The 22,494-nt window shown below is 33.7% G+C and overlaps 1 protein-coding gene across 1 annotated transcript in view; it reads right to left on the reverse strand.

Moving 5' to 3' along the window:
* The window catches only part of LOC146997068 (uncharacterized), a 259,939-nt gene that overhangs the window by 215,226 nt on the left and 22,219 nt on the right, over positions 1-22,494 (reverse strand). The window lies entirely within an intron of this gene.

A 22,494-nucleotide genomic window follows, 5' to 3' on the forward strand; every position in this document is an offset into this window, starting at 1 on the left:
TAATCCAGAAGATATAGAAAAAAATCCGTTATAACCTCATTGCCAAAACAGTTGCAAAAGATATTGTTAACATAAAATTTCCTGAAGCCAGAATACCAAAATGCACAATTCATAATATTCCAAAAAATTTCAACTCTGATGAATTGATTCAAATTATCGCCCAAGAAACATAATATTTCCGAGCTAAGACCTTTATTTAAACTGAATGATCAAATAATAAATGGATCATAAAATGTCACGGTAAAACTTTCCAAAATTTTATGTTTTCTCATGTTTCTTGCGTTCTTGCCAAACTCCGTACTGCATAAACTGCTGGATTAACAATGAAATGTATGAAGCAAACTTTGAGTGTAAACATCCAGCTTTAGCTATTTCCTGGTCCACATATCAAACAGAAGTTAGACGAGTAAAATCCAATACATATTATCAACAATAATACAAGATCCTTCAGACTATATATAGACCATTTCCATCAATAAAAAGAATAATAATGTCATCCGCTTTCTCAAAGTAAATCTTCAAAGAGAGAAGACCGCCACCGACCAACTAAGTCAGTATCAAGTAGATTATCTGGAAGATTTTATTATAACACAAGAATCTTATTGCATCCCTGGCAAAGTAGGAAGAATTCCAAATAACTGGACAATTATTCAACGTCATGCTTCAACCGGTGTTTTATCTCCTCGTACAGCTATATTCATTCCAAACAATAAATGGAATTCTACAATAAGGATTAATACTCGAGATATAATCACAATTTCAATCAATACTAATGCATCTCAGCTTCTTATTACTAGTATCTATATATCTCCGTCAAAAATCCAAGCCAAACCTTATCCATACTAAATGAAATCTTACAACAATAATAATAGTCCGCATATTATTAGTGGAGACTTTAACTCCCATAGTACTTAATGGGGATACTTACAAACCGATCACAGAGGAGAAATACTTGAAGAATTTTTAAATGCAAACAATCTCATTCTACATAATCATTTTACTGACCGACCTACCTTTGATAATACCTACAATAAAGATTGGACTGATCTTCTTATTTCTACAACACATCTTGATAATAAAATTAACAACAGATCAATACTAGATGAACACTGAATCTGATCACAAATATATCTCTTTTGATATAACTGAATATACGTTCTTTACTGCACTTGCAGGATATAAAATCAATAATAACAAAGAAAAGAAATTTCAACAAATGTTCAATTCAATTTCAAATGACATTCTAAATTCTATTATTCTGTGTACAACAAAAACAGAACTTAATAATATTACCAAGGAACTTATCAGAAAGTTTCAAGATACCTAAGAACGTACCTTCTTCAAAAGATCATCAATTCCCATTATAAAAATCAACTGGTGACGAAAGAACTCCGCAAAGAAACACACAAAACACGAGCATTACGAAGAAAACTCAAATCATCGCAAACTGATGAAGAACGACTCAACCTACTTCAAAAATACAAAAAACGAAAAGCCTCATATAAAAAGCAAATAATATCTGAAAAACGTTAAGCATGGTGCAACTATTGTTCAAACAACCAGGATACGTATGGCTCATTGTACAAAATTGAAACCAACAAAATCTTCCACCCAACGCAACTTACAGTCACTAATACGGGAAATAATGATAAAAATGTTACGAAGATCACTTTAGAAAACATCCTAGATGTTATTCTACCAAACGAAAGCATATATGATGATTCAACTGAACACAAAGATTAATTCGTTTTAATCTACTTCCACGAAAATGATATCCCATTTACATCCATGAAACTCAATCGAATTATTGAAAAACTCAATAACAAAATTGCTCCCGGACCAGATAGAATCTGCATTCAAATTATACATAAAAGCTCTTGGAGAAATTCTTGAACGTTGTATTATAGGAAGACTTGAATACCAATTTCAACATCAAAATTACATCAAGGAAAATCAGTATGGATTTAAGCAGCAAAAATCTACCATTCATGCAACCAGTGCAGTCCTAAATCAAATCGATGTTAATAAAATCAATAACCTACACTCCGCAATAATCAGCTTAGATCTTGAATCAGCCTTTGATTCATTATGGCGGCCTTCAATTAAAGAAGCACTTAGAAATATTGAATGTAATTATAATATCTATCAAATAATCAATAATTTCCTTGATAATCGCCATAATCTCATTTTATATAATAATACTTTAATCAGAAGAAAACAAGTTCGTGGATGTTCACAAGGCGCATGTATGAGCGCAGAATTATGGAATATTACATTTAATAAAATTATAAAAAGTGCCTGGCTTCCTTTTCCTAAAATTACTGCTTTCGCCGATGATGTCGCATTTGTTATCAGTGGAAGGTCCTACTTAATCCTTCGAAGAAATTGTCAAGAAATAATAGCCATATTCCAGCAAAAATGCAAGAAAATTAAACTTGAAATTTAATCCTTCAAATCTAGAATCATGACAAATAATAAACCTGGATAAAATCTTACTAAGCAACTTTCTGTTAAAATAAATGGCGAAAAAAATCAAGCATACTAAATCAATCAAATACCTAGGAAATTATAATACATGAAAACAACATCTTATCGAATATCTCAAAGAACTTAACCCATCAACGAGCCCGCCTCTCGGAACGAAATGCTTCGAAAACGATGGCGTTGTCAGACAACAAACCCCTCCAAAAAAATCGCTTTCGTTTTCTGAAATCTCTCTAAGATGGCCCAGCCTAAGGCAGTATGTTTGCTTCCCCTTAGTGTGATGGATAAGCCATAAAATTGCCTCCCCGCTATTGAATGCCAAGAAGTAGTTGTTCCGTTTAGTTTTGTCTCCCTCCTCTTTCTTTGTACTAGTAGCCTGTAGACTTGTTTCTTTTAACATGTGACTGCCGAATTTTCCGAAATCATTTTAGAATTTTAGCTTCCAAGCTTGTGAACATTCAATTATTCGACATGTTTTATTGGGCAGTATTTTAAGAAAGATCATTATTTATTTTGTTACACAATTTTTTTACTATTTACTTATCTATTTTATTTAGTTTTAGTAAACCAATTTATTTTGGGAAATTAAATTTTAATCCATTCTTTTACCGACTCAGTTTTCATCACATTATAAGTCCATACATATTTACGATGAGAGTACAATATTTATCAGAAATTTTTGGAAAATTTCGCATATGCATTTATATTTTAGCGTTGAATTTTTTTCACAAGTTGTTCGTTTACTGTCGAGCTCATCTTCGTCTTTTCAGCGTGGAATTGGCAAGCATAATCTTCCTAATATTTTTCGGGATTTTATAGCAATTTCTAGAATTTTGGCGGTTTTCTACAAATATTTTGGTAGGTTTACTATTATACAGTTGCTACTAATGTAGAATTTAAAGCCAAAAATGTATTACTTCGTTGATTTGAGAGATCGCATTTCGAATTTAAACGGAAGTTTAAATGAATTTGATACAATCTTACCACAGACTAGAAAGAATTATTTCTCTGTGTTGGATGGATTTTTCTCACTTTTCTGCATTTGATACATTAAATGCATAAAGCAGATACTCACAAATAGAATTTAAATAAATTTATTTAAATAAATTTCTATTTTCATTTAAAATTTGTCATTATTAGCACCTTCCGCACTTTTATGCAATCATAGAATTTTCCGAATTCTATTAGGTCGTTAACATAATTTCAAGGCCTAATAGAAAAGTGATAATATGGAAAGACTATGTCTTGAGTACCAATAGCCAAGTATTTGTAATTAAATAAAATAATATTGAATACCAGCCGCTTTTTTATTTATTTTTAGTCATATAACAAAAGATAAACAAGAATACTATTACATCTAAGAATTATTTAGTAAATTATTTTGCTAATGTTTTATGAATGAGGAAACAAGGTAAAAATGTTTTAATGATTGAATTCACCGTTAAAAATCAAACAAACCCCAAAATTCCTTTTTCCCATAACTTCGTAAAATGTTTTGATTAAATATGATTTGAATGAGTTTTCCAATTCTGTTTTGAGTGATATAAATATTATTAAATTAGGATATAAATATTAGGATATAAATTATTATTCGTAATAATTTTTGTATTATAACTTAGCAGAATATCGTTTATCGTTAAAAATTATATCTAAAAGAATTAAATTTTGAAAAAGAATAAAAAATATAATTAACTGTTCCATTTTCTCCTCTATGCATCTATTTATATAAAAAAGGAATCTGGCTAGGGAATTTACGATTTGTATATGAACTAAAAATTGGTATCTTGACAAAACTTGTCAGAGCATAAAAAGCTTACATTCTGTGATATTAGAGTATTAATCATACTTCTGTATCCGTAAATGCAGTTTATAATTACCAGCATAAGTATCATAATGGATTTTATTAAAACGACGAAAACTGAATGCACGATCCTAGCATTATCAAAGTACGACTTTTTATCCCGTTAAGAATTGCTTGGTTCGTAACCAACACGAGTTTTATTTTTGAAATGTTATTCCAAATAAAACAGGAAGCGTTAAACTATATGCATTTTAAACAGTTTTACTTTTTTTTTTTGGAAGGGAACCTGACCTCCGCAGGCTAACTGACACTAAGGTCTCGAAAGACTATTTCTAGTCAATAGAGTTTTTTCATTCTAGAAATACTCATTATCTAGAGCTATCTTTTTTTCTAGCCATTGTAAACTACAGATATAGTTGGAAAAAATTCTCATTTTACATAATTTTCGGATAATTACATTTTACGTTAAATAATTTTAGATTTTGATTAACGCAATCGATGAATATGGCAGAATAATAGTTTGTTGTAAACATTGTAAATTTCAAAGTTTTTTAAGTAAAGTTTTCAAGTAAACCAAACCAAAGATTATTAAATTAGTCTTATAATGTTTACTGTTTGGTTTTCAGTGTTCTGAATTTGCATTTTAAAAAACATAATTTAAATAATCTTTCTTTACGCTAGTCGCTTTTAAAATGTTTACCTATGTAAACACTTACTAATGTTTAATGTAGCAACTTTGTATGTACTTAACGAAAGACTTAGAGGAATTTATAAAGAAAACTAGTTCACATGGAAAAAACCACGAAATCTTCCCTACAGCCAACGTATTGACCAGAAACCAAAACCAGGTCAAAATACTTATGATCATCTCTTTTATCCACATAGCCATTGGTAAACTTTTCAAACTTATACTTGTTCTTATTGCAGTTATAAACAGAAATGTGAACACTCAGATACTGCCGCTTGCTAAAGTTAGTACAGTCTGCGGCTGATTCTATATCTGCCGAGGTGTTTTCGAAAAAAACTTGAAAGATAATAAATTATGTTACCTGCTGAGTCATCGAAATATTATATATTTGTTTATTGAAACTGAAAATTTTATAATTTTCTATAAAACTGCAATGGAATTATTGCATTGAGTAATCTTCAGTGTGATGTAATTAGTGTCCTAAATATAAAAGTATGCAAAAATCAAATTGGAAATTACAGCAAATCAGTCCCTAGAAATATGCTATGCCTGTATTAATCTAGTAGCAATCAATTATTCATGAACATTATAGTATGCATGCCATATAACAATTTGTCAGTAGTACAGGAAACAATTTCGATATGCGTGCCTTTTCTTTTAACATAGTTTTTCTCTCGTTACTTTTAAGATAAACATATAACTTGAAATAGTTTTTCTTCCTCCAGCTTTCACTTATTTATTTCTTAAAATATCTCCACTAAAATCAGAGTGATATTATTAACGATTTTTCTTTATTATATAAATATAAAATTTATCCTTTATTATATAAATAATTGAAATGCTTAAATTTGACATTCTAATAAATATTTTATAGTAACTCTCTGAAAAATTTAACTTCTTTTAAAATGTATGAAAGTGAATTAAATCGTGTATTTTTTCCAGTCTTAATGATAATAGAATTTTAGAATCATCAGTTATATATCCGTATTGATTATGAGAAATTATCTCATTCTTCTTTGAGCTGGAAATTGCTCAATGGAGCTTCTTCCAGGTAGAATTTGAACTCGGGGTGTAAGTGATAGTAGATCGGACTATCATTCGGAATGCCTGTGGTTCGTATTCCGCTGATAGGATAACGGTTTTTTCGTGTTTTTTTTTTTTTTTTTTTTTTTTTTTTTTTTTACCCTCATAAAAACGCTATGTCTCTTCAATGGCACCCCAACGAAAACATGTCAGACGCTAATTCGTTAACACATGAATTATTCCGACAGTGCCTCGTGCTTCTTCTCTCTCGCCCTTTAAATGAAAACAAATAATATGGAATTATACCATTCTCACTATCTTGTTATAAATGGAAGTCCTTCCAGCTAGAATTTGGAAGACCTCCTTATTAGAAGCACAAAAAGGGCACTGCTGAATTTTCGCATTTCTTGCTTCGAAAAAAATCCAATGTATCTGTATGGTATCTTTCTATTTGTGCAGCATTCGAAATTATTCCGCTTTCGCAAATTTTTCAAATTTACTTTTTCTTGTATCGTTATTCCATTTGTCGTATATTGATAGGTGGACAATGCAGATTTCTGTCTATTTTCTTAAGTTTTCGTATCGGCAGGAAAATATACTGTCGCACTTAAAATTGGTTTTAATGCTGAAAATGATTTGATTGTTTGGTTCTATTTTTCCTTTTTCTTCCTTTAAAGATTTATTTTTCTTCCATATACTTATTTATTTATTACATTTTAATCTAATAGTCTCCCAAAAACTAAAGCTATAAAAAAGTTCTTTGATTCCAAGATAAAAGAAACTTTCATTATGCTTTGAATTTCTTCAGCAATCTTTCACCAGTAGGATTTATTTTCTTCTTTCGCCTACTGATACTATGTGATTCTATATATGTAATATATCTGATTATGTATGTGTGTGAGTGTGTCTAAAGGTTTAATTGATATATATATGTCATTAATGATATATATATAATCAATGATATATATATATGCATTCATATTTTAGCATATGTATATATTATAATGCATATATATATAGATTGCATTTTATAATTTCATTACACAAAAATTTTATACCTTAGGGAGTATATCTTTTATAGTAGATTTTGGGAATGCTTGAATTTTGAGTGAAAAGGAAAGTCAAGATTTCTACTACTTTACCCCGTTCAGTGCTCTCTCTTTTACTGAGGAATTAACATCATAGGAGGGCTGCTTTTGCCCAAAGGTTCGGCCTTTGTGGGAACGGTTAGGGGAAACCGGAAAATCAAGAAATAATTTTTCATTCATGAATTGACATCTTCAAGAAGCATTGACTCTCAGTGAGTAAAAGACAAACATCTGGAAAGATGTATTTAAGCATAAAATGGTTTTCGATTCCAAATAACATTAATTTAGAGACATTTTTGTGGATGCAATATATAATATTGAGATAAAAGTATAAAAGTAAGTAAAAGAGGGCGATGTAGGGTGATTTCATTGTTCGACTGTTCGATACAGTATTCGACTATGTTAGAGAAAGGCCTCAAACATAGTACTGTCGGCCCTGTGTTTAGATTTGCTAAATTTACTAAAGCACACGATATCTATCTACCAAGATAAAGGTATTCTACATCCGACGAGCTTTCTAAGAAACACTTACACGCATTTAGTTTACATGTTGAGAAAAATCATAAAAATTACATGCAGTTGATCTATTTCGTCGCTGAAAATAGAAGCCAAGAAGAATCGATAGTGTTCTCTGGCTTCAGGCACCTAGATTTCTCACTTTGAATTTGGAACTAGGAATATAATTACAAATGTCTCTACTAGGGAAGATCAAATTCATTATTTTTTCACACATGTAAAATCTGGATAAATACGTTTTCTCGTTTATAAATTACAGAAGATTTTTCAATAATTCCTGATATTTTAAAGGAAACTTTTGATGTATTTGTTTCCTGTAACAGGTCTAAATAATCATTCATTAAAGCCACACTAATTTTAACGATCTAAAAATTAACAAATGAGTTGAACTCTTTCATAATTATAATAAAAACGTAGTTTGTGAGCGTCAAGAGCACGCATTTGTAATTTCTAAAGTTGAATAAAAAGGGATTTAAACCCTTCTCAGGACTTTGTCTACTTTCCAGTTCTTAGCAGTCACCACTATTGTTGCGTGCAGGTTGGAAGCGCGCAACATAACATTAGCGCCTTAACACTTGTCGAACTGAAATGGCCGAAAATTGGATGGAAGTTGCTGGAGAACAACAAGAAATGGCAAGCCAATTGGAAGGATTTGGATACCTGGTCCAGACTTTGAGAGAGTCAATCAAGCCAAACGTCAATTTCGAAGGAAAAAATTCGGTGGCGATATTTCTAGAATGCCTCGACAATCACTTCCAGCTCTATCCTGTGCCTGAAAGACAAAAAGTTGCCATCTCCACATCTGCACTAAGAGGACAGGCCGCGCTATAGTGGAAGAATATAGGCAAATTTTTATTAGGGGAATTCGGAGGCCAGATTCAAAAATAAAAGCAATCAAGAATTTCCCACCTCCCAACACCGCCAAGAAAATTTCTTCTTTCCTTGGGTTATGTTCTTATTATCGGCCATTCATAAAAGATTTTGCTAATATTGTTGAACCCTTGTTAGTAATTAAAAGAAAGAAAAGTAAATTCATGTGGACAGCCGAAGCAAATACCGCATTCGAAAGGTTAAAAGAAGCGCTTATCAATGCCCCTGTTTTGAAATTCCCGGAGGGGTACGAAAACCTGGAAATTGCAGCAGATGCGTCGGACTATGTTGTGGGTGCGGTTCTTATGCAAAATGGCCATCCTTTGGCAATTTTTGACATTTGAAATTTTGCATTTGAAAATTTCAAAAAATCGTTATTAGAGGCCTTCCCCATAGTGAAAGATCGAGCAAGGCTAGAAGCCGAACTGTATAGTTTTTATCAACGGAATATAGAAGAGTTGACGCACTTTATTCTGCGAAAAATTAAGCTGACGGGTATGCTGTATGGGAAGAAACCCGACGCGGAGATTATTGAAATAATCTTACCAAGATTGTTACCTGCTGTTCAAGACTACTTCGAAATTAGAAACCGAAGCACATTGCAGGAGCTCTTCGAATTAGCGGTCAAGTTCCAAAATCGCAGAATAGCGGAAAAAGTTAGAGGGGTATCGTATTCTCAAAGTATCCGAAGGCAATCTTCAAATGAGCAGACCAGAAATGCAAACCGCTCTTATGGGGGAAAGAGCTATCAAGCAAGGTCATCGAAGCTCGAAGGTCAAGGCCCAAAAAGGAAATTTGAAAACAACCGTCCGCGTACCCAGAAGGCAGAAGTTGAAAGAAAAGCTTTAAACGAGTAGAGGGGCCTGTGAAAGCGAGGGTCCAGACCCCGGAAGTTTTGAAAAAACCCTCAGGAAGACACTTAAATACGGTCATCGTATAGAACTCACAGTTACCAATTATACAAGTCCTGGTTGGCGATGTACCAGTGGAAGCCCTCATCCATACAGGAGCAGAAGGTAATTTTATGAGTGATATTTTTTTAAGAACTTTAATAGGTTTCGATTATTTAAAAATAAAAACACAGAAATCATAGCAGCGCAAGGAAAAACTTGTCATTGTATTGGAAAACTATCTTTAAAAATTCAAGTTCAAAACGAAAGCCTTAAAGTATTAATTTTTGTAGTAAAAAATTAATAATTAATCCACTTATTTTAGGTATGGAGTTTTTAAAAGCCGCAAAGGCCAAACTGAATTTCCAGGAAAGTTCTATCGTGCTGGAGATGGATCGGAGGGTGGTGGAACCAGTGGAACAACCGCAAGTTGACCTTAGCCATTTGAATGACTATGAAAGTCAAGCCATCCAGCAAGTGGTGAGTACTTTTTCAAACTTGTTTTCAGAACGGCCTGGTAGCTGTCAAATAGTTACGCATGAGATACAGTTAACTGCCGACAAACCCTGTAGGACTAAACCTTACCGCTATGATAAACAAAAAGACCAAATCATAGAAGAACATATTCAGGAAATGTTAAAGAACAAAATAATAACGCCCATAAATAGTGAGTACGCGAGTCCAGTCGTACTATGTAAGAAAAAGAACGAGTTTCCTCCTTCGGATAAAAGGGCTTGGAGGTTTGCTATCGATTACAGAAAACTTAATAGTATTACTAAATTTCGGGCACTTATGCATTTTTACGCATGTCCTTTGGGTTGTGTAGGACCCCATCAACATTCCAGAGAGCTATGGACATTGTTCTAAAGCTTGTCCTAGGAAAATCGACTTTAATCTATCTAGATGATATAATTATAAAGAGTAGTATCTTGGAACAACATATTAAAGATCTAGAAGAAGTTTTTAAATTATTAAAAGAGGCCGGTCTTACAATTAACGCCTTCAAATACAAGTTCGCAACTAAAGACTTAAATATCTGGGTTATAAAATTTCGCAAAAGAGTATAGAAACTCAAGATTAAAAAAAAAAGCAATCAAGAATTTCCCACCTCCCAACACCGCCAAGAAAATTCCTTCTTTCCTTGGGTTATGTTCTTATTATCGGCCATTCATAAAAGATTTTGCTAATATTGTTGAACCCTTGTTAGTAATTAAAAGAAAGAAAAGTAAATTCATGTGGACAGCAGAAGCAAATACCGCATTCAAAAGGTTAAAAGAAGCGCTTATCAATGCCCCTGTTTTGAAATACCCGGAGGGGGCGAAAACCTCGAAATTGCAGCAGATGCGTCGGACTATGCTGTGGGTGCGGTTCTTATGCAAAATGGCCATCCTTTGGCAAATTTTAGTAAAACGTTGAATCATACACAAAGGAATTATACAGCTACAGAGAGAGAAACATTAGCCGTATTAATGGCTGTACACAAATTTCGAGTTTATTTCGGCAAAGCGCCAGTAACAGTCTTTTCCAATCATGCGGCTGTTGGTAGACTTTACTCGGGGAAAACCTAACGCCCAGGTTAATAAGATGGGCTTTAAAACTCCAAGAATATAATCTCATAATCAAATATAAACCGGGTAAGGAAAACAATGTAGCTGACGCACAATGTAGCTGAAGTATATATGCGTATTTGAAAGACCCCGAAAGCTTTGAACACACAGATATCGATGAGATAAGAAATAGAGCAGGAAACTATGAAATAATAGATAATTTATTATTTTATACGAAAACAACAAACGAAAACCTGGAATACAAACCAGTCATCCCAGCCTCTCTTCGTATAAGCATTTTGAAGGAATTACACGACGCGAAAACAGCGGGTCATTTAGGGGTCAGAAAGGCTTTAAAAAGGGTACGCGAAGCGGTATATTTCCCGCAATTATACAAAATAGTAACTGCGTATGTCAGGTCCTGCAATAAATGTCAGTTAATAAATGATATTAATTACAGCCCGGCCATTCGAGCTACATTTCCGAATGAAATTTTAGGCATAGATCTTCTTGGTCCTTCCCCCCAGAGTGAGTTAAATAAAAATCGTTTTCTTTTAGTAATTGTAGATCATTTTTCAAAATGGCCAGAAATTCTTCCACTTAAACGCGCGTCAGCCAAAACAGTCGCAGATGCATTCTTACACAGATACATTTTAAAATACGGTGCACCGAAAAAAGTACATAGCGATAACGGTAAACAATTCGTTAGCCAAATATTTGAAAACATATGCACTGGACTTGGCATACGCCATATGAAAATGGTTCCGTATAGACGTTAATAAAAACATTGTAAAAATAATTCCAAGTTATGTTAGCACACATCACAAGCGCTGGGATGGCTACATAAATATGTTAGCTTATGCTTTAAGAACGGCAAATCACGATACTACGGGAAAACCCCAGCACAATTATTTTTACGACGAAAGTTAATTACGCCATTAGATAAATTATTCTTTGTGCAACAAAAAGACCAAGAATTTAAACAGAAAGATGTGCAAACACTTATTGACCAGGCGGTTAAAAGATCGGATACGGCAAGAAATAGGCAAAAGTTATACTATGATAGAAAACGCCGTGAAGCAGATTTTAAAGTTGGAGATAAAGTGTTGAAGCGGAAATTTTCTTTATCAAGTGCCCCAGACAATTTTACTGCAAAGTTAGCTCCAAAATTTGAAGGCCCTATGTAATTCAGGAAATCAAGGGAGTCGTATTGTACCTTAAGAACGAGAGAGGGGAAATCTGTAAAGCAAGTCCCGACCAGGTGAAAAATATTATAATCAAAATGATTTTGAAATCCTTGAAAGTTTCTTGCAGGACTCAAGCGTAAAAGAAGTAGAAGGTCCAGAAATAACGTCACCCGTTCCACAACCCAAGAAGCAGAGAACGAGAAGAGAAACCTAGCCGTTCTATAAGTCATGCGACGGTACCGAAAAGAAGAAATAAAAACGTCAGACTCCAGCATTTAAGAAATACAAGAAAGCAAAGCCGCCGCGTAAAGACACTTTGGTAAAGAGGAAAACATCACTTACAACTTATTGCAGTAGAAATTCTACATCGAGGAGAACGCTTCCAGGGCCAGAGAGTCAGGTGCAAACAAGGCCGCCGTTCCCGAGAACGAAAAGACAGCAGGAGGAACGAAAAGACCACCACCAACAGAAGAAATCCAAGCACGATTCCAGACCGGAGGACGCCAAGACCAGCCGTCCAGGGGCAAAACGGAAAAGACAGCAACCCGACGACTACCACTCCAAGAGGCCAGCATGCAGAGGGCGAAAAAGAAGAAGCAACGTGGACGACACTCGAAGGACCCTAAGGAGACGACTGACGTCGATGAAATCTATAACATGGGAGCAGTTCTGCCAGAAGAGGATGTCGGAGTTACAATCATCGAAAACTCAAAGATAAGTTAAAATATTCTATAACATTTTTTTTCTTTTGTTCCGAAATGTTATGCGTAAATGCAAAGTTCTATGTTTTGACGGAAGTCAATGTGTCTCGGTTGAGAATTAGTTTTATTTTACTTTATTTAACTAAGGCAAAAGTATCATTTTCTTTAAGTATAAAATCTAGGAACAAGCAGTTTCCGTTGGTCGAAAGACTAATTCTTTTATGTTAAAGCCAAAATTTGGCCGAAGATAAAAATAACTTCGTATTCTTGTATTATTAACAACTTTAGTTTCAGTGCCTCCAGCTTGCCGAAGAATGAGTAAAGTAAAAATTTATTTTTCTCTTATTCATTTTATGGTAAATTGTAAAAATCATATGTATTAGAATTTTGTAAATATACGTAAATGCTTGAAAGTTATGTAAAAGTAGAATTTAGTCTAGAAGCATAAAATTTTAGATGCTAAAAGTAAATGCTCAAAAGCAATGAATTCAAATTTAAATATTAAACTGTAGATAAAATCATGCTTTAGAGCGAAAGCCTGCATGTCTAATGATAAATGAGGGGGAATTTAGAATGAATGTGTTTTGTAGGGTTCTCCACCTACATTTGAATTTTAAGAATGTTAAAGTAGCTCATCGAGCCAGGGTAAAGTTAAATTCATGTTTGAATATTTGAATGAAAGTGAATTAAGCAGTAACTAAGGAAAATAAAGCGTTCAAAAACAAAAACTTATTCAGTGTCAAAAAAGTGTAAATTATAATGTATTTAGAAAGATACTGATACTTATTCCTTCCAGATACTGGAAGGAAGAGAACAGATTGATTGCTGAAGTCCGGGAAAGGTTGCTGTAAGAAGAGAGAATTAAATAAGTATCTACAGAAATTTGTTCTACCTTTTGTGAGATAACAGATTTTTTTTTATGTCAACGAGGCTCTTAAAATTTAGATCAGAATTGTGGAAACTTTCCAATAGGTCGTTTCTAGGACCTGCTTCCAAGTTTTCCAAATTCTGGCAGCGGCAAATGTAGGGTTTATATTTATTTTAACTAACATTTATTTTAAGTTTAAACTATCTTTTCTGTTAAACCTTACTTTTCCCTGGAATTGCCAATGCCAGAGTATGTAACTTTTAGTAGAACGCGCAAAGGATTCAAATTGTCAGCGGAAGTAATCTGAGTTAAATAGAAGGGAAACGAGTTCGAAAGTGTGTTTCTTGCTGCACGAGCGTGGAGGTGGCTAGTTAGAAATCGAAGAACCACGCGTTTAGGCCTGTGTGCTTGCCTCGGCAGATTGTTAATTTTTCAACGTAATATTCAGAAGTTTGCTGAATTATCAGCGGTATCTTAGAACGCGGTGAGGTTAGTTACGTATAGAGAGCCTCGTAGTTAGTCACATGTTATTATTCTTTTTTTAGTTTTTTATTTTTATTTTACCGCCGGGTCGGCGTAGTTTGTGAGCGTCAAGAGCACGCATTTGTAATTTCTAAAGTTGAATAAAAAGGGATTTAAACCCTTCTCAAGAATTTGTCTACTTTCCAGTTCTTAGCAGTCACCACTATTGTTGCGTGCAGGTTGGAAGCGCGCAACATTACAAGGGATATCATTAATTATACTTTGCATTATCATTAATTATACTTTGCTTTCCAGAATTTTTTTGTTTTTTGTATTCTTTTGTGTTCTTTGTTGCTCATTTCACTGATTTTAAGATACTGAAAAGTTTTGAGTGATTTTTTTAGGAAACAAAGTTCTTAACCTCCTTTATACCATTTGAGTTCTTAAGATTTTGCAAAGGGAAAATGGTTAATTTATTTATTAGGATCATTAATATTTGAATTAAGGGATATTGCTTATTTCATGGTAATTTTGTTATACGTAATAACTTTTTTTTATGAAGTTGTTCTGCAGAGTAAAATTCTACGCTGCTTTCAAGTTTAAAGTTTGGTGTTTCTTTCAGCCATTTTCCGGGTACATTTAAAAGCCAGACGAAGGCTGGCAGCTAAGCTGCTAGTATTCTGTACAAGCTTGATATAAAACTTGTTTTATTAGATTTCCCTCCTTTCCCAACAGCACAAAGTTTCGAGATCTGGACTCATCCATTGGGCTAATAATTGATTTAGCCACTACAATATTATTACTACTTTCTAATGAACCTTTTTCTAGATTTCTTCATTTCTTCTATAACCCGTTCTCCCTTTTTGTCCTCCTCACTTAAAAACTAACTTCTAAATCTCTCTTTAAAGAACTACCAGTAGGATTCTTCCTCTTCTGGCCTTCCCTCCGTGCTGTATTCGGTTAGTTATTGGGATGTATACCTGTGCAATCTTTAATGAAGCTCCAACACTTTTACCTGTACATGTCTCTACCTAAATGAAACTGGTTCGTTTTGATGTTATACTAGGGAAACACCAAAAAAATCTTGATTTAAATGATGATGATTTAAATTATTTAGCTGGTATCTTAAGGATGAGGATTTATACTAACAGCTGATGATTTTTTATTTAAGTTATCGTGATTATATGTTATAGTGATGAAGAATGTGATTAAATGAGTATGATGGTAATAAAACTTTGGGTGATAGTACTTTGTATTCAGGTGATTTTATTATTTGACGACTTCAATGATGATGGTGTATATGATATATAGTTTCGATTGATTAGTATGGAATGATGATGTGATTTATGTGATGGTGGTTTATTTTATTCTGACGATGGTGATAGAGATACGATGGTATAAATTGATGATGTGTTTTGTGTGGTGAGGAATATTTAGATGATTTTGATGATGATATAGATTTGGCTAATGACGATTTTATAGCTGATATGATAGTGATTTATAGAATAATTTAGAGGGTTTCGGCAGTGAAGACGATGGTTATTTATATTTAGATGCAGCGTCTAACAGTTTCTCCCACCTCAGACAAGATCTCAGTCTGTGTGCTTGTTTCCCTCGTTTTGGAAGCATCTTTGATAAGCTGGGTTGACGCTTTTTGCTTTTTGTACATTTAGAAAACATTATCATATTTATTTTTATAACCATGGGTCCAAAGAAGAAGATGATGTCTATTGAATTACAGCGTGAAATCATAGAAAACCATGAGCAAGGTGTGCGAGTAATTGACTTGGCGATGATGTACGCTCATAGCACATCAATGATATGTACTGTGCTTAAACAAAAGGAGTTGATAAAGGGTATAACGCCATCTAAGGCCGATAAAATAATGTCTAAACTCTGGACCTCTCTCCGTGAATAGATGGAGAAACTACTGATGGGGTGGGTGAGAGAGAAGCAGCTTCAAGGAGGAACCTTAACATAAAGCATCATATGTGAGAAGGCACGAGCAATTTACAGTTATTTGCTAAAGAAGATCCCACACACTTCTAAAAATGAGGAATCGGAAGACTTGTTTAAATCCAGTAGGGCTGGCTTGACATCTTTAGGAAAAGGACCGGCATTCACTCCGTCGTCAGACATGGTGAGGCAGCAAGTTCCGATGTGAAGGCAGCTGAGGTTCACATCAAAATGTTTTCCTAACTGATACTAGCCAAAGGATACATCCCCCCAGCAAGTCTTTAACTGTGACGAGACAGTACTTTTCTGGAAAAGGATGGCGAATAGAACTTACATAACGGCAGAGGAGAAGACGATGCCAGGTCACAAACCCATAAAGGATAGATTAACTCTAGTAATTTGCGCCAATGAGATTGGCGACAGTAAAATCAAGCCTCTGCTAGTATACCATTCGGAAAATCCCAGAGTCTTTAAGTCATATAATATTTCAAAAGAAAATCTGCCAGGTATGTGGAGGACAAATCCGAAGGCTTGGGTCACCAGGAAATTCTTTGTGAAGTGGATAAACCTGGTGTTTGGCCCTTCTGTTAAAAAATACCCACAGAAAAACAACCTACCCATGCAAGCCCTTCTCTTCCTCGACAATGCCCCTACTCACCCACCAAATCTCGAAGATGCTTTACTCTAATAGTTCAAGTTTATAAAAGTTCCCTACCTACCACCCAACACCACTCCTATCCTGCAGACCATTAATCAGCAGGTGATTTCTAATTTTAAGAAATTGTACACCAAGCACATTTTTTGGGGCTGCTTTGAGGTGACCGAGAACACAAACCTTACCCTTCGAGAGTTCTGGAAAGGCCACTTTAAAATCGTCATATGCCTAGGAATTATTGATCAGGCCTGGCTGGGTGTTACAACGAGGACCTTAACCTCTGCATGGAAGAAGCTGTGGCCTGAGGCTGTTGCTGAAAGGGCCTTCGAAGGATTGGAACGCAAAGTGGCATAGGTAGAGGAGCTTGTTTCTCTGGGAAAATCCAGAGTCTGGAGGTGGATGGGAGAGATGTGAACGAACTCGTCGAACAACAGTCTCAGGAGCTGACAACCGAGGAGTTACACGATCTGTATTTGCAGCAGCATACGTTGGGTTAACGAAAAATGAGTTTTGAACAGGAGCCAGAGGTGCAGGAGGTTATCGCTACAATAGATATAAAACAGGTCTTGGGAATGTGGGAGAAAGTTGTAGAGTTCGTGGATAAAAATCACCGCGAAAACGTTGCAACTAGTCGTGCATCCTTGACACGGAGGAAGAAACAAACCTCCTTGGAAAGTTTTTTTAAATGATCTGCGGGTGGAAATAAGCAGATCATGACGAAAAAAGCGAAGACCAGTGACAAAAATTAAGCTCTTCCGTAGGCACTTCACTTTTTCTTTTAATTATGTTTTTATAGAATATGTATTTGTTATTTATAAAAAATGTTTCTTCTTTTTTTTGATTCTTACGTAAAAACACTTAAAAAACAACTGAGGTCGTGTTTTGGGATCTGGAACGGATTAATGGCATTTCGATTAATTTCAATGTGGAAAATTGCTTTGAGATACGAGCAATTTGACATACGAGCAAGGTTACGAAACGAATTAAACACGTATGTCGAGGTACCACTGTACGTAATTATATAATCGTTAGCAAGCAGATAGTAATAAATAATTTTAAAAGTCTGATGCTATCAATATATAAATTATGTTGACTAGTATAATTAATTTAGAATTATACGCCTACATATAATAATATGATGTATGTTACTACAGATACGTATTAATATATACATATATAAGTCTGTGCATATATATGAAATCATAATTCTATTTAAACAAGTTAACAGTTAGAATTACTGAACAACCATGAAAGATTCCCCAAAAATGAAATATGGTGTAACAATGAACACTTAGTTTAGAAATTAGATTCTATTGTATATTGTTGTAAAAGCCATTGTAAGAGTGAAAATTCTTCATTCTGCCTTAATGCGATTTTTTGCGCTTAATGCGTTGTTTGGAGATTTTATGATCCCGAATTGTGTTGATGTGATATATTAATACTGCATTTGTAGACATACGTTTTCTGAGAAACGAGTCAAGGCGATTGATTTTTTGTAAAAATTTGGATTTATCCTTATTTTATTGACGTGCACCAGCACTGAATTGAGAATGGCTTGTGCTATGCTTCGATGGATGAAAAAGCGTTCATAATTAATGAATATTATGAAAGTTTCAGCATATTTAAATGAATAGTATTAAAAATATATATTTATTAACATATATCAATAGTTTATGGTAAATTTTTCATTATAAATCTCATGATAGTTTCATTTCTCATTCTATTGCATTTCTATTGCGGTACATAAATTTTTTGGTATACATATTGTAGATTGCATCAGTTTTGCTGCGCAATTTATTCCTCGGTATGTTACTTGTGGTGTTATTAGAAATTCCATTATTTTTGTATTTTTACTGCAATTTTTAGTATCTTATTAAGAAATTTATGTTTTATTTCAAGATGTATATGAAGTTGGTTATATCAAATGTTAAATAAACGTTGTTATTCAGGCAATAGCGTTAGCTTTATCCAGATAGATAAATGCATTTCTTAAATACTCAAGATATAAAGACACACTCGGATAGTAGATTCACTGACTTTACGTTTTTTAAGGGTTATATATATTCATTAAGGGCGTGTTCAAAACAACCATTGACGGGTAGTCTTGGCGTAATTCGGATTCATACCAAGCTTATCCATTTCTCAGGGCAATAATTTTCGTTATTTTTGCTAAACCATTTACGAAAATATAATTTTCCGAATGCTGAACTCTTATGCATGAAAAGACAGAAGTTAAGATATTTGTTTTGCAATTTGATGCAAAATTCTTATTATTAAAACACTGATGTATATGTTCTTAATTTAAAACTCTGCCAGTATATAACATTATATAACATTATTGTGTTGTCGCTTGCTGCACAGCCTGCTGAATACATTTTACTTTCTAGCTATCTACAATTACATCATGTTGTTTCGGTATGAACAGGGGCGAAGTATTCATTACTTAGATACATTTAAAGATAATTAATTAAATTTTTCTGATTTTGATATCTATATTATATAGACAGGATTACTGATAAAAAATTTCAGAAAATAGTAAATGAAGAAGTAAATAGAAAAATTTCGTTCAGGTATTGTGAGATGCTAATATAAACTTCATACATTTTACTAGAGGGCTGTTGCCAAAGCAAAATCTTTACTATATATGTCTACGAGCTCTATGTATACAGTGTGTTGCTCAAAGTAAACTTCCTGCATTGTGAAGAGTACTACGTGTATGTCTTGATGCGTTCATGAGAAGCTTGTTCCCTCGTATACGCTCTGCCTCTTCGAACAAAAATTGTCCGTAAACTGCAGCGTCTTGAGTTGTTTATATAGGTTCTTGAGCTGTTCTGGTATTTCCTGTCGAATCTGACAATGACGCGGAGAGTCTTGTATCCTTCGTTTACTTGCTACTTCTTCTATTCATCGCGCATGGTCTGTTGACGTTCCACTTGCCTAATGGGCCTCCGTTTCCCTTCTGCTTCCCTTTCCGGTGCACGCAGTGTTTCTTGGTTTTCTGAATGTCTTTTGTGTTTTCTACTAGTTTCTGATACAGTTTGAGCACGCGAAGTTTCTTGAGTTGCTGCTTGTCTGCTGGAACTCCTATTCGTTTCTTCTTCAGTTTCTTGAATGCGTAAGCTTTCTTGTCACTATGCTTGCCTGCTGAGTTTCTAGTTGTGTCTTCATTCATTTTTGAAGCTCGCAAATTTTATTGTACTTGCCTGTTGAGTCTCCTAGTGTTTTTTACTTCATTTTTCTGCAGCTCGCTGTACCATTTGTGCTCTCTTCTTGCGTTCAGACATTTTAGTAAATTGGGAAAAAAATTATTTAACTGTAGTAAAGTAACATTGCATCTAAAATACGTTAAATATCTACAGATGCTTAAACTTCTACTCAGAAAGTAAGTATACAATAAAAGAAATTAAATTTTTGTAAATAAATTTAGAATAGCATAAAATGCATAGAAACATTTCATTATGAAGAAAATGTATTCATTCTTTCCAAGCAACCAGCGATTCGTAAATACATTTTTCTTGCCAACTCAGGAAACAAAGACCTTTGACACTTCAGGTAATACATTGGAAGTTATGATTTAAATTTATTTCAATATAACAAATTTTCAAAATCTCAATAAAGGAATTAACGTAGCGATAGCATATCGTGTCACGTATCCAAAGGTGAAACATAAAAGTTGCCAAAAGCAGCTATTCATTTAAAATACTGATATTAACGAAAGATTTTCGACATACAATGACGTTATATGGAATCACGTGCTTTCTTCAACTTCAGAATATAACCGTAAATAATAATAACAATAAGTTTCACGTTTGGCAATACTATTTATTTCATATTTTTTTTAACTTAAAAATATCTCTTAAACAAACTCTACGATTTGAAAGTGAGAAGGGCCAACATTTTTCCAAGTAAAGCATTTTGATGTCCAGTGCGCTAGACTTCGGCCACTTGGAAAAATAAATACGAAAAATTACCGTTTTCCGAAATTTTATATAATATCTCGAGTTATAGTCGTAGGAAGATAACAATAGTCGGAAAGTTTTACCAAGAAGTTTTGAAATCCGGGGGTACCTCCTTCCAAACTCAAACTCCCCGTTCCGGAGATATGATGTTACGAAGAAAAAAACAAGGAGGCAAAAATCCACAGATATTTATATTGTTGATTCCTGTGTACAATATTCAATTTCCTTCAAAACATTAACCTTCATTTAAATAAAAGGAAATTAAATTCAGGCATTTTTATTACCTTTCAAGCTTTTATTGTATTTTTAAATATTCTTTTTGTCACATTTGCGCAAGTTTTCCTCGGCGTCATTAGGAGCCGTAGGTCGAAGACATTTAAGAATCATTGCTGTAAATAATGATCATATGATAAATTGCAATACATATTCGATTGTTTTGATGAGAATTTGAGTACAATTCTTTATACATCAGCTACTATGCCCCTTTATGTAACGACAAAGATTATTTTCGATGATTATCCGATGAGAATGATTCTTTACAATGATTATTCGATGACAATGATTATTTACAACGAATATTAAAAGCTGATGACTATGATTACTTAAATAGAATATGCATGTCATTCGATGACAGCGATTATTTCCAAAGAATCTTCGATCACGTCACTATTGTGTATCGCTATACCCGTGGGGTTGGGGCCGGTTGTGAATTGTACTACGGCCCTGTAATTAAGCGTTTTAAATGACGTCAAATAGTCACTGATCCAGATATTTTTCTAGTAACTGCCGCGTATTGTGATCAAAATCGTTATTTAAATCTTCTGAATAAAATTTGGGATAATTCCTTTTACATCAGAGAATAAAGTAATTTGCAACACGAATTTCAACAAAACTACATGCATCGAATAACAAGAATTATATAAACGGAAGTATCAGTACAACAAATCGCTCCTTGCAGCTCCGCTTTTGTCCGACACTTGTTTTTCAGCTATCGTATCTACCCATTTGAAGATACCATGTGAAGAATACTTTTTTTAAGTGTGTAAATTAATTACATGTATGTTATGTATATATATGGAGATATTTTTTGAATTAAGAAAGCACCAACTTCTTTTAACGAAAACAACCGAGACATTACCTCCAGTCCAATTTAATTTTTCATCTAAATCATTTCTTAATTACAAAAGTTAATATTAATTTTCTTTGCAAAGGAGACTAGGTGTTGCTGGAAACAAATGAAATACCAAACATCATAAATTTATTGAAGTCAACAGCAGAAAACTGTTAAACAATTAATAGATCACTTCAATGAAATGTAATTGCATTTAAACGTATTAAACTGTTTTCAGCTGATGTAATAATCAGGAACATAGGACGATCCGAAGAGATATTAGCGTTTAAATACTTCTTTTGTTTTCGCTAATTTTTTTATACATTTCAGTTAACGTGTAAATCTGTGTTTTGAACGCATGGCCCGTTAAGTGAAGAAGTCTGTAGGAAGGCAATTTTTAATCCTGTGCGGAAATTGTCCAAATGATTGATCAGTCATCGACTCAGCAGACGCAGCCATCAGGTTGAGATCCCAAACATTGATTAATTGCGCTCGACTGGAAATTTGATCAGCATGGTCAACGGAAGCCACCGTTTAAAAAATTTTCTTGTTCTTAAATATATGCTTATTCACTTTTGTAATATGACTAGATACTTAAAATCACGGTTCCTTCACTTTCAATAATACATTTCATAAATTGTTGAAGTGCAGACACACACTTCATATTGTAGAAAAACGTTTCTCTGGA

Source organism: Stegodyphus dumicola, chromosome 5 (genome assembly GCF_044657685.1).
Source record: "Stegodyphus dumicola isolate Sdum_Otavi_A_Nest chromosome 5, ASM4465768v1".
NCBI classification, from domain to species: domain Eukaryota; kingdom Metazoa; phylum Arthropoda; class Arachnida; order Araneae; family Eresidae; genus Stegodyphus; species Stegodyphus dumicola.